The 11545-nt window shown below is 37.7% G+C and overlaps 1 pseudogene; it reads right to left on the bottom strand.

The window, feature by feature from the left end:
* LOC114258227 (protein IWS1 homolog 1-like) overlaps positions 1-11219 on the bottom strand; it is a 63845-nt pseudogene extending 52626 nt beyond the window's left edge.
* Between the last annotated feature and the right edge of the window lie 326 nt (positions 11220-11545).

Here is an 11545-nt window from a genome sequence, read left to right on the forward strand (position 1 = left end):
GAGTATTCGGATGTCTTTCCCGAAGATCTTGTTAGTTTGCCACCTCACCGAGAGATAGAGTTCTCTATTGATTTAGTGCCGGGTACGGCGCCGATTTCTATGGCACCTTACCGTTTTGCTCCAGCAGAGTTGGTTGAGTTGAAAGTTCAGCTCCAGGAATTGCTCGATAAGGGCTTTGTTCGCCCTAGTGTTTCACCGTGGGGAGCACCGGCCCTCTTTGTTAAAAAGAAAGATGGTGCCTTGAGATTGTGTATTGACTATCGGAAGTTGAATCGGGCTACGGTTAAGAATAAGTATCCTATGCCCCGTATAGATGATTTGTTTGACCAGTTGAAGGGTTCCCGTTGTTTCTCTAAGATAGACTTGAGATCGGGTTACCACCAGTTGAGGGTCAGGGAGGAGGATATTCCGAAAACGGCATTCCGTACGCGGTATGGCCATTATGAGTTTCTGGTGATGCCATTTGGGCTTACCAATGCACCGGCAGTCTTTATAGACTTGATGAACCGGATTTTCCGGGAGTTCTTAGACCGATTTGTGGTTGTCTTCGTGGACGACATTCTTATCTATTCGCCTACTGAGGAGGAGCACGAGACACACTTGAGAGTGGTGCTTGAGTTACTTAGAGCCCATAGGCTGTATGCCAAGTTTGGGAAGTGTGAGTTCTGGCTGGGGGAAGTCAAATTCTTAGGTCACGTGGTATCCGGGGAAGGGGTGTCTGTTGATACATCCAAGGTTGAGGCAGTGCAAGATTGGGCACAGCCTAAGAGTGTGTTTGAGATCCGCAGTTTTCTGGGATTAGCTGGGTATTACCGTCGGTTTGTGAAAGATTTCTCCAGGTTAGCGTCACCGTTGACTAGACTGACTCGGAAGGGAGTCAAGTTTGTGTGGAATGAGACTTGTGAAAAGTCGTTCCAAGAGCTGAAAGTTAGATTGACCACCGCTCCGGTGTTGATTATTCCGGAGAGAGGGTTGGGTTATGCGGTTTATTGTGATGCCTCACGAGAGGGTTTGGGCTGTGTGTTGATGCAAGAGGGGAAAGTGGTAGCTTATGGTTCACGTCAGTTGAAAATACACGAGAAGAATTACCCCACACACGACCTAGAGTTAGCAGCAGTGATCTTTGCCTTAAAAATCTGGAGGCACTACCTTTATGGTGAGAAGTTCGAAGTGTTCTCGGACCACAAGAGTTTGAAGTATCTGTTTACACAGAGAGACTTGAATCTGAGGCAGAGGAGATGGATGGAGTTCATCGAGGATTATGACTTTGAGTTGCATTATCATCCGGGAAAGGCCAATGTTGTGGCCGATGCCCTTAGTAGGAAAACCATTAGTGTTGTAGCTTGTATAGCCATTCGGGAATGGGAGATGTTGGGAGCACTTGGCGAGTTTGATTTGCTACTGGGCGAATCTGTTGAGGCTGCGGCCTTGTTTTCTGTTGTTGCGCAGCCTACACTTTTGATTAGAGTGTTAGAGGCACAGAGAGGTGACCTTGAGGTAGAATCCCTCCGAGAGAAGATCTCCAGTGGGAAAGTTGAGAAGGGTTTGACGGTGTATCCCGACCTGAGTGTGAGATACCGAGACCGTTTGTTTGTACCGGAGGCTTGCCGAGAGGAAGTACTCCGAGAGTTTCATCATTCGCGCCTTGCGGTGCATCCGGGAGGTACTAAGATGTATCAGGATTTGGGTCGCCAGTTTTGGTGGCGAGGTATGAAAAGAGATGTGGCTGTTTTCGTATCGAAGTGTCTTACTTGCCAGCAAGTGAAGGCCGAGCATCAGAGGCCAGCGGGTTTGTTGCAACCCTTGCCTATTGCCGAGTGGAAGTGGGAGCATGTCACTATGGACTTCGTTGTGGGTCTTCCGAGGACTCAGCGGGGTAGTGATGCTATTTGGGTGGTTGTAGACCGGTTGACTAAATCGGCGCACTTTATTCCTATGCGCGTGAGAGATTCGGTAGATCATCTTGCCGATTTGTATATTCGGGACATAGTGAGATTGCACGGGGTCCCAGTGACGATCGTCTCAGATAGAGATCCTCGTTTTACTGCTAGGTTGTGGCAGAGTTTGCAGAGTGCCTTGGGCACCAAGTTGACCTTTAGTACGGCTTATCATCCTCAGACTGACGGGCAGTCCGAGCGTACTATTCAGATCCTCGAGGATATGCTTCGGGGTTGTGTCCTGGACTTCAGTGGGACGTGGGAGAGGCACTTGCCATTGGTAGAGTTTGCCTACAACAACAGTTTTCAGTCTAGCATCGGTATGGCACCGTTTGAGGCCTTGTATGGCCGACCGTGTAGGTCTCCAGTTTGTTGGGCCGAGGTGGGTGATGCACCTTTGTTGGGTCCGGAGTTGGTGAGGGAGACGACGGAGAAAGTTGAGCTTATCCGTAGGAGGCTTGTTACAGCCCAGAGTCGACAAAAGAGTTATGCCGACCGTAGGAGGAGGCCTTTGGCGTTTGAGGTAGGTGATCATGTCTTTCTGAAGATATCACCTAGGCGAGGCTTGATGAGGTTTGGGAAGAGTGGGAAGTTATCCCCTCGGTTTATTGGTCCTTTTGAGATCCTTGGGAGGATTGGCGAGGTTGCTTATCGGTTAGCCTTACCGCCGCAGTTGTCCGGAGTACATGACGTGTTTCATGTGAGTATGCTTCGGAAGTATGAGCCAGATCCATCACATGTGTTGGATTGGACCGATTTAGAGGTAGATGAGGATGCCTCGTATGAGGAGAGACCGGTTCGGGTCTTGGATAGGCGGGATCAGGTCCTGCGTGGCAAGACCATTCCTTTGGTGAAAGTCTTGTGGAAACATCACGGAGTGGAGGAAGCCACTTGGGAACGTGAGTTGGAAGTCCGAGAGAAATATCCGGACTTGTTTATTGATATGTAATTTTGTATTTAAATTTTACATTTTGTTGAACTTAAGAGCTTTTATATATGTCTTAAGTTGTGAAACATTGAAAATGTTTTGGTTATTGGAAGTATGTTTGGAACTTGCCTCATATGGAAGTTGAATGTAACATTATAGGTGTTAAGTATATTGTTGACATTGGAAAGTTAGTGCATAATGTTGATGCATGTTAATAATGCATATGTTGTTTACATATTGTGATATGTCTCTTGTTAAAGGGATGGGATGACCGGTAATGGGTCGAATTATTGAATGTTAAATTGTAACATTGTTCAAAATGAAAGAAAACCTGTTTTTGCAAACTTGTGCTTAATTTCGGGGACGAAATTCTTTAAGGGGGGGAGGTTATAGCGATCCCGGGTTTACCCTTGTTGTATTTGTATCCTCTTTACTTTGTATTTTGAGTTATGGGATGTGTTGGGCAGGTTTGTTACAGGTTGGTTGTGCTTGGGAGCCTAGTGTTGCTGCCCAGATTTTTGGTCCTTCGCTCGAGCGAGGAGTTTGTCGCTCGAGCGAGAGTAGTGTTGCCCCGGTTCTGGACCTGAGAGTTGTAGTTTCTGGCTCGAGCGAGCTTTTCGTGGCTCGAGCGGTCTGGGTTTTTCTTCGCTCGATCGAGAACTTCTTGGCTCGAGCGAGAGTTTTCTGTGTCTGGTCGCTCGAGCGACCAATCCTTCGCTCGAGCGAGAGTGTTTTATATCAGCGGACAGCAGCGTCTAAAACATCACTTTTTCACCTCTTTTCTTTGAGCAAAACCTAAATCCGAGCCTCTCTCACTCTAAACTTACACTCTCTCTAAGATTTCATCTCCCTAGAGTGTGAATCTAGCCTAGGGCCTTTGTTAAAAAGATAGAGGGTGTTGAGAGCTTCGTTTTAATCTGAAAAAGTTTGAATTTGGAGCAAGTTGATCTTCGGGCCTTCATCTCCTTTTTGGCTTAAACTTTGAGGTAGGGATATCCTACTCCTCTCTATGGGTTTGTCTTTAAATTTTGGTATTTTGAGATGTTGGGCTTGGTTTGGTAATTTTGTAAAAGTTTGGGGCTTTTGTGCAATTTTACAAAAGTTGGGGTTTTATTCATAATAAACCTAGATGCATGTTTGGCATAGAAAAATGGAATGGTTGTTGAATCATTGATGAAAATGGAACCTAAGGGTTGAAATGTTAATTATGGGAATTGACCTAATTACATTGTTTAATTAATTGGGATAATTAATTGAGAAGAATGAGGAATGAAATGTTGATTGAATATCCATTTGTGCATTTATTTTCTGTTTAGAAATAACTGCTTTGGGCTATCGGTGGAGGATAGTCGTGATTGTTGTAGACAATGCATGATGATTAGGTAAACTGAAACTAATCAATGAAATGTGTCATGGAACTTGACGGTTAATTGAATACATTAAATGTATGTATTGTGTGATTGTATATAGAACCGATGTGTTTATATATGTTGTGTGTAGAGGAGGAGATAGGGGATGTACTCCGCGGTTTAGGGGAAGATAGGGGATGTACCTCTAAACCGGATAGGTATTTGGAGGAGATAGGGGATGTACTCCGTAGACAGAGCTCATATGCTTGTCTAGAGAAGTGAAGATAGAGCTCATATGCTTATCTTTGAGAAGTGTGGATACAGCTTGTATGCTTATCTGTGGATATTGTTGATATACATATCTGTTGTAGAGTGTGGATACAGCTTGTATGCTTATCTGTGGATATTGTTGATATACATATCTGTTGAGAATGTGGATATAGCTTTTATGCTTATCTGAATGTGAGATATAGTTTTTATACATATCTGTGGAAATGATGATAGAGCTAGCATGCTTATCTGTTGAAAAAGGGAAAATGAAAAGTAAATGGGACTTGTAAGTCGTTGACATAAATATGTAATTTATGTGATTGTATCAGTGTTGACCAACTATCAATTGCTAATATTTTAGTCATTGTCCATGGTTGGTTTAGTGTATTTCTACTGGGCTGTGGCTCACCCTATATGGGAACATCATTTTCAGGTACAGGAAGCATGCCACCTCCAAGGACATAGCTGGGAGGCTAGAGGCGGACATGTTTTGTTGTTTTACTTTTGATGTATTACATGTAACTTCAAGCCAAGGGCTTAATGTGTATCGAGTTAGTACTCTTTGTTGTAACCAAGTGTTAACTTGGAAAGCTGTAAGCCCGTAGGGCATTTTGTTATGATGTTAACATGTAATACTTATGTAATGAGATGCTAATGAATGATAGAAGGTGGTTAGTTTATCTATCAACGCTTGTCTTATTTGATGTGTTTAATGTTATTATTTTGAGGGCGTTACATGGACCCCACCCGCTACGCTCGTGAGGTTGCATTATTATTGGTAGAAATAATAAGAAAATAAAATTCAAATGATTATTTTTCTTCAAAAAAATCCCCAACACAAAATGCACAATGTTTCTTCTTTTCTATTGAATAATTATAGTCACATTTTACATTTAACGAAATTGGGAACCAAAAAAAAAATCAGTCCCTTGTTGTCCTAGAAAAAATGAAAATACTTTGCGGATTAGTTAAATAGTTTAGTTTTTTTTTTTCCCTTCTTGCATCCAGCCAATACTTTGTCAAAGGTTACACGTATGGTTATGCTCAACTGGTCATGAATTCCCTGTATCAAGAAGATTTGCAAATTAGAAAGGCATACTCATTCAGTTAGTAAACTAGTGTGGAAGAGTTCTTCAAATCTCCTATAAGCAGCTCTTGTGAGTAATGGGCATATGTATGGCCATGATTTCTTGAGTCAAATGGATGTTGTAACCACCTCTTTTAAGGATAAATTACAAATACACCCCTTGAAATTTGATTAAAATAGAAATCGCTCCCTTGATTTTGAAAATTACATTCCACCCTCTGCGGTTTCTAATTTCATAACAAATCGTCCTTTTATTAATAAATCATCAAGTCAATTAACAGTTTTTAATGATTTTAAAAATACGTTTCAATTAATAATTTAGATAATTTTATTATTGTATAGGAGAGCAATTATAAATTTCATTTGTTTTAGTTAATTATGTTAAATAAAAAATTCTAATAAGGGGGTATTTGTAATTTTTCAAACTACAGGGACAATCTGTATTTTTAGCAAACTTCAGGGTTGTATTTGTAATTTACCCCCTCTTTTATTAGCATGTGCTTGTGGACATGCAACTAAAACCTAAACCACTAAAATCACCAGAAAATATGAAGAAATATAAGCATAGAGGCGACCATTTCTTCAAAAGAATCAAGTAGCATTTTAATGGTATATGCCCAATATAATTTGCACAAACCATTGCAATCTAACATCTATTCATGTAGTCCAAATTTCTATATGACATATTACTAATAGTTAAAAAAAAAAAAAAATTACTACAGCAGTGATTCATCCCCTTAAAATTAGAGCTCTAATTGAGCTCTAGTGAGTTGGAAAATAAAAAAAATAAAATAAAAACAAAAAACCAAAACAACACATCAGATGAGCCTCACACACACATTAGAGCAATTAGAGCTCCAAAATATTTTTGATGAACACCATGGTTCTTATTTTTGACATACAAAAACACCACCCCTTATTGAGCACTCAAGTTTCGCACAAGTTGCTTAATCCATTGCTTGTTGCTTTCGAGTCGGAGCCCAGCTCCACTCCAAATTCACCATCGCTTGAAATTCACATTTTCCATCATATGGTATTGATTCTATTTTTCATATTTCTTTATTTTCTTCAATCTTTATCATAACAGACCTCAACAGATGGGTTTAACCAGAAGATCCAATAGCTGGTTCATTCATTCATTTTATCTGAAGTATGACCTTTTGATGAATGACTGTCAAACAAACAAACAAAAGAGAGAGAGAGAGAGAGAGAGAGAGAGAGAGAGAGAGAGAGAGAGAGAGAGACAATAGTTAACTAAAAGAATTCATTCTAAAGTTATTGATTTTATTTCTCAACTTATCACTTAAAGAGAAAACTCAGGTGTGGATCATACACCTGGTTTTGATTGGAACTAGCTAGTCGCAATCATATTGATCTATTATTATGGGATTTGAGACATTTTCCTTCCACACATTCTGAAAATCAATCTTCATGGAAAAACCACTGCGTGTCATGTTTTGATCGTTACCCCAATTTCATAGTTGGACGGAAATGACTCATGAAGACTTATATCATGCACTTGCACCAATGGACTTGATTTCACAAGCTTTCAATATTAACAGATGAAGGTCATCATCATTCAAGTTATTCACTAAGAACATGGGACGGAACAAACAAGTTTTAGAACCTAAGAAAAAGATAATTTATCAAACAATTAACAACAGAAAAAAAAAGAGAGGAAATTATTGAAAACACAAATAACAATATTTTATTATGTTAAACAAAGTCTGACAAGTGATTTTCTTAGTTTATATTTTTTCTTGGTGGTTATTAAATGGCTAATGAAATTTGGATTATGCCGAATGACAGCCTAATGAGTTGTCAATTCAAAATAGAAAATGAAAAATAGAGGGATCTTTCCAATCAATACTGTCACGATACAGTATCCAGGTGCAGCTCGTTAACAGTGGCTTGGCTATAGTCATTATGACAACAAAAAAAAAAAAATGTTTTGATAGATGTACAAACCTCTCCACCTGGAAGACGAAGGTGTTCAGACCATAGCGTAACGTGAAGACTCGAATAAAATTTTCCTGCCTTCCAAGGCTTTCCTCTCATACACGAATCCACAAATTCTTTGTCTTCAATAAGTACACCAATCTGAATCAACAGCATTTTTGTTAACAACTAAGAGAACTACTACAAAAAAGTGGAGGAGATTTGTACATTAAAATGGAAGGGCATATCATAATAGATGTGTAGTTTGACAAGAAGAAGTTGGAGTTGCCAGTAATACGATTGGTTGTGACTAAACGAAGAAACAATTCAAGAAGTCAGCAATAACAACAAAATTCCGTGTGTTAAGAACAGCAATCTGAAAGTAAAGAGTTGTATCTACTACTTTAGTTATTAATTTGTACATTTTAAAGGGGTAAAAAAAATTTGAATTGTTCAACAACTTGTATTATTGAGAAATTGTGACTTATCAATCCATCTGTGAAAGTTGTTCTCGCTTGAACCAAAAAAAGGTAATACTCATATAATGTAGACGCAACAAAAGAACTCAAAAATAAGAAAGTTATCACAAAAATCGATCTAATCTTATAATCTGTATATCAGATTATTCCACCACTCTTCTGATTGCAAAGAGCATCAATGGCTCACTTCACAATTTTTTTTTTTTTTTATTTTTTTGGAAAAAAAATGAACAAAATGAATCCATAGATGCAAAATTTTCAAACTTCCATTATGCAATCAACTACGAGATAAATCATACTGTATCCGGTTCTGCAATTTAAAACAGCTGGTCAAAGAATAGAAAACATGAATGCAAAAGGATCCAAAAGTTTAAGTTGATACCTCTGAATCTCTTAATCCAAGTAAACTCCTGTTGTTTATATTAGCTAATCCTATCAAGGATATGCAGTCATCAATTATCATGATTTTGCTATGCACATATATCAGCAGAAACATAAGAATGCGAAATGAGATGTGAATATCTTCTCTCCATACCATACTTCACATGATCCGGTTCCCAAATTTGGTTTTCTAGTTTCTGTATCTAATACCAAACAATTGAGCAGTGAAGGCATGTTCGGAATAAGGTAGTAAACAACTTCTACCAAAAACAAAGTAAACAAATCGAGAGGAAAAAAAAAATAGAAACATAAGGAACGCTCTTACAGGAATTTTAGCGAATAGCTGGCATGCTTTCATCAATTGAGTCAAGGAATTTGAGAATCACTCTCTCCAAAACCTAACTAGAGAATGTAATTGTTGCATTTCAGCTGGAGAGTAAACAAAAAAAAATTAAACACTAACAGATATTCTATTTATTGATGCAAAAATGGATTAAGAAATTAAGATAATGATACTAAATTAAGAGAAACGAATGAGGTACATACCAGAGGGGGGTAAGAGAAAGCAAAAGGCTTTTCCCTAAATTGAAGATCTATAACAATTGATGGGAGAGGGTTTCATGACGATTGAAAACGAAATTCAGGAGCCACCGCCAAGAGTGTGTAGAAAATGAATTCAAAACTGTGAGCATACAGTGTATACATGTTCACCGCCAAACCGAAAGTTTTCCAGAGCACAGATGGGAGCCCTGGGTTGGCTTTATGGGCAGTTCACTGAAACAAAAAACAAAAACAAAAAATATATCCTTTTTCAACTTTATCTTCTTCCTCCTTTTTACAAGAAAACAAGAGGAGGGTTGAAATTCATTAATGAAAAGTAGTGTTAAGGAATCTGTCATCCCAAGCTCACAATAGGGTTTCAATCAGGGCTAACCTCCTTTCTCTAATATGAATAATGTTCTCAAGACCTGAGAAGAAAAAGGGGGTAAGAAATTAATCAATTAAAGGTAAATGTATTGGGTGGAGTAGTTGATGTGAAAATGACATTTTCTTTTATGTTGCTAAAAAATATCAAGCTTGGCTTTTGATTGAGTGGAAACCAATCCCAAGCTTAAGTAGCTTGGTTCATGTAGAAGGATGGTTTCTTGGTGCTTAATGAGTCAAGTTTGGGATCGACTTGAAAAATCAAAAGAACTCTAGAAGTTGGCATTGAAAAAAAGCTCATAATCGAGCTTAAATCCAAGTAACTCAATAAGCTCCATATATAGTATTCTAGCTATGATTACAGTCAACAAATATGGCCTTATTGACACTTATGTTGCCTTTCTTGATTCAGTGCCTTGGAGAATTCACTATAATTATGCAACTGTAATACAACAATTTGTGTTTCTAATGATGAAAATGGAAGAGTTTGAAATGAAAAAAAATAAAAATGGATGAGTTTGAAAATATTCTTGAAAAACAAAAAATGTAATTTGCAATGTTCATATCCTTTGGTATCAACTACGCGGCCATAAAACAAAAGAAGTTTTATTTTACTAAGAGTGCTCCATATCTGCGCAGATTTAGATCCTAAACTGACTTCAGGATTAGCTTTGTTGTTCTACTGAAAATCTTTTGGAAGGATTGTTTACTGTTGGCATTGAAAGAGTTCTGAATTGCTAACATTTACTATTTCATTACAGATCATATAAAAGCAGTCCGAGAAAGATTGCAAAACATCCAAACTACCTCCCAAATGTCACCTAAGATCATGACAATTAGATATTGCATGCATGAGGAAAGCAACTAAGATTAAAAGATTTGAAATTCACCTCTCACCAGAATTAAAATCTTTGAAAAGATTACTTGAGGAACAATGGCTTCTCTAATCTTTTCATTCACAGTGAAAATCCAACTAAAATTATGCTTAAAAGGTAAATTGAACTATGTTTAATATCATTAGCAATACAAAAAAGGTAAATTGAAAAACAAAAGAAAAAAATTGTAAGCCATTTGAATTTGCACATAACCAACTCTAAAAGAACACTTCGGAATTGAACTCGTCTAAAGTTAAGTTGTGTTGCATCCACACGAGACTAAACACAACTCGATGCATTTACAAAGTTATAAAAATTCAATTTTTAAATTGTTTTTTGTAATTCAAATTTTATTAAAACACAAAGAAAACTAATTCAAATTATATTCAAACAAACTCCAAGCAATTGTGCAAATTACTATTTTGTTTTACTGAATGCTCACTTGAACAAAGGCAGATAATTGTATTAAGATCAGATGAACTATTGTCTTCTCTTCTTTTGTTAAAAAACTATTGTCTTCCTATTCTTCTTAATGGTGCTTCAACATCAACTACTGACTTTGTTGTTCTTAAGTACTTATTTAAAAACAACAATTTCAATTGAAGCTTAAAATGTTGAGGCTCAAGTAGGAATAAGGGATTCATTTACAGATATTAATAAGAACTTCAAACCAAAGCACAAATGCATGAACATTAATTTGAACAAAAAACAAATTCAATTCAATGTCGGCACTAACCAAGCTCATAAGCAGACATCTGAAAACAATTGTCAATGAAGCAAACATAGGACAATGGAAGTAAGAAATGGAATTCATAGCTACGGGAATATGGAAGTTGGGGAATGTCATGCCTCTTTTGTTTCTTGGACCAAATTCAGAGTAGTTTGCAACAAGGCAACCATTTACACCTCTTAAAATAGCAGAACTTGTCGAAGAAGCCTGAGTGGAAAGCTGCAGCAACACAAGCGGGAAGAGGTGATGAACAGCTTGTTGGAGAAGACCCAATTGATGGAGATGTTGCTTGGCAATCTTCAACAAGGGTGAATTTTCCATTTCACCTGGGTTAGACACACTAATGCTAGAGGCGGATTTTCCTTCTTTTATAGGTAGGTTATAGACTAGAAGATTGTTCCTAGCATTGTGTTTTTTATTTTTTTAACACTTTCTACCAGTAAATTTTTGCTTTCCTCATAATAAAGATCATTCACATTTCCCATTAGCTATATACATTGATTAAGTTTTAGTTTTGCATCTAACTAATATGTCACTGATACTATTACACCATCAGATTAAGTTTTAGATTAATATATGATGAGAGTGAAATCAACATAAATGAAACATTTTTCCCATTACTCAATAATTTATGAGTGATATTGGTT

The sequence above is a fragment of the Camellia sinensis genome, chromosome 11 (assembly GCF_055761805.1).
Source record: "Camellia sinensis isolate YWXY chromosome 11, ASM5576180v1, whole genome shotgun sequence".
Classification (NCBI taxonomy): domain Eukaryota; kingdom Viridiplantae; phylum Streptophyta; class Magnoliopsida; order Ericales; family Theaceae; genus Camellia; species Camellia sinensis.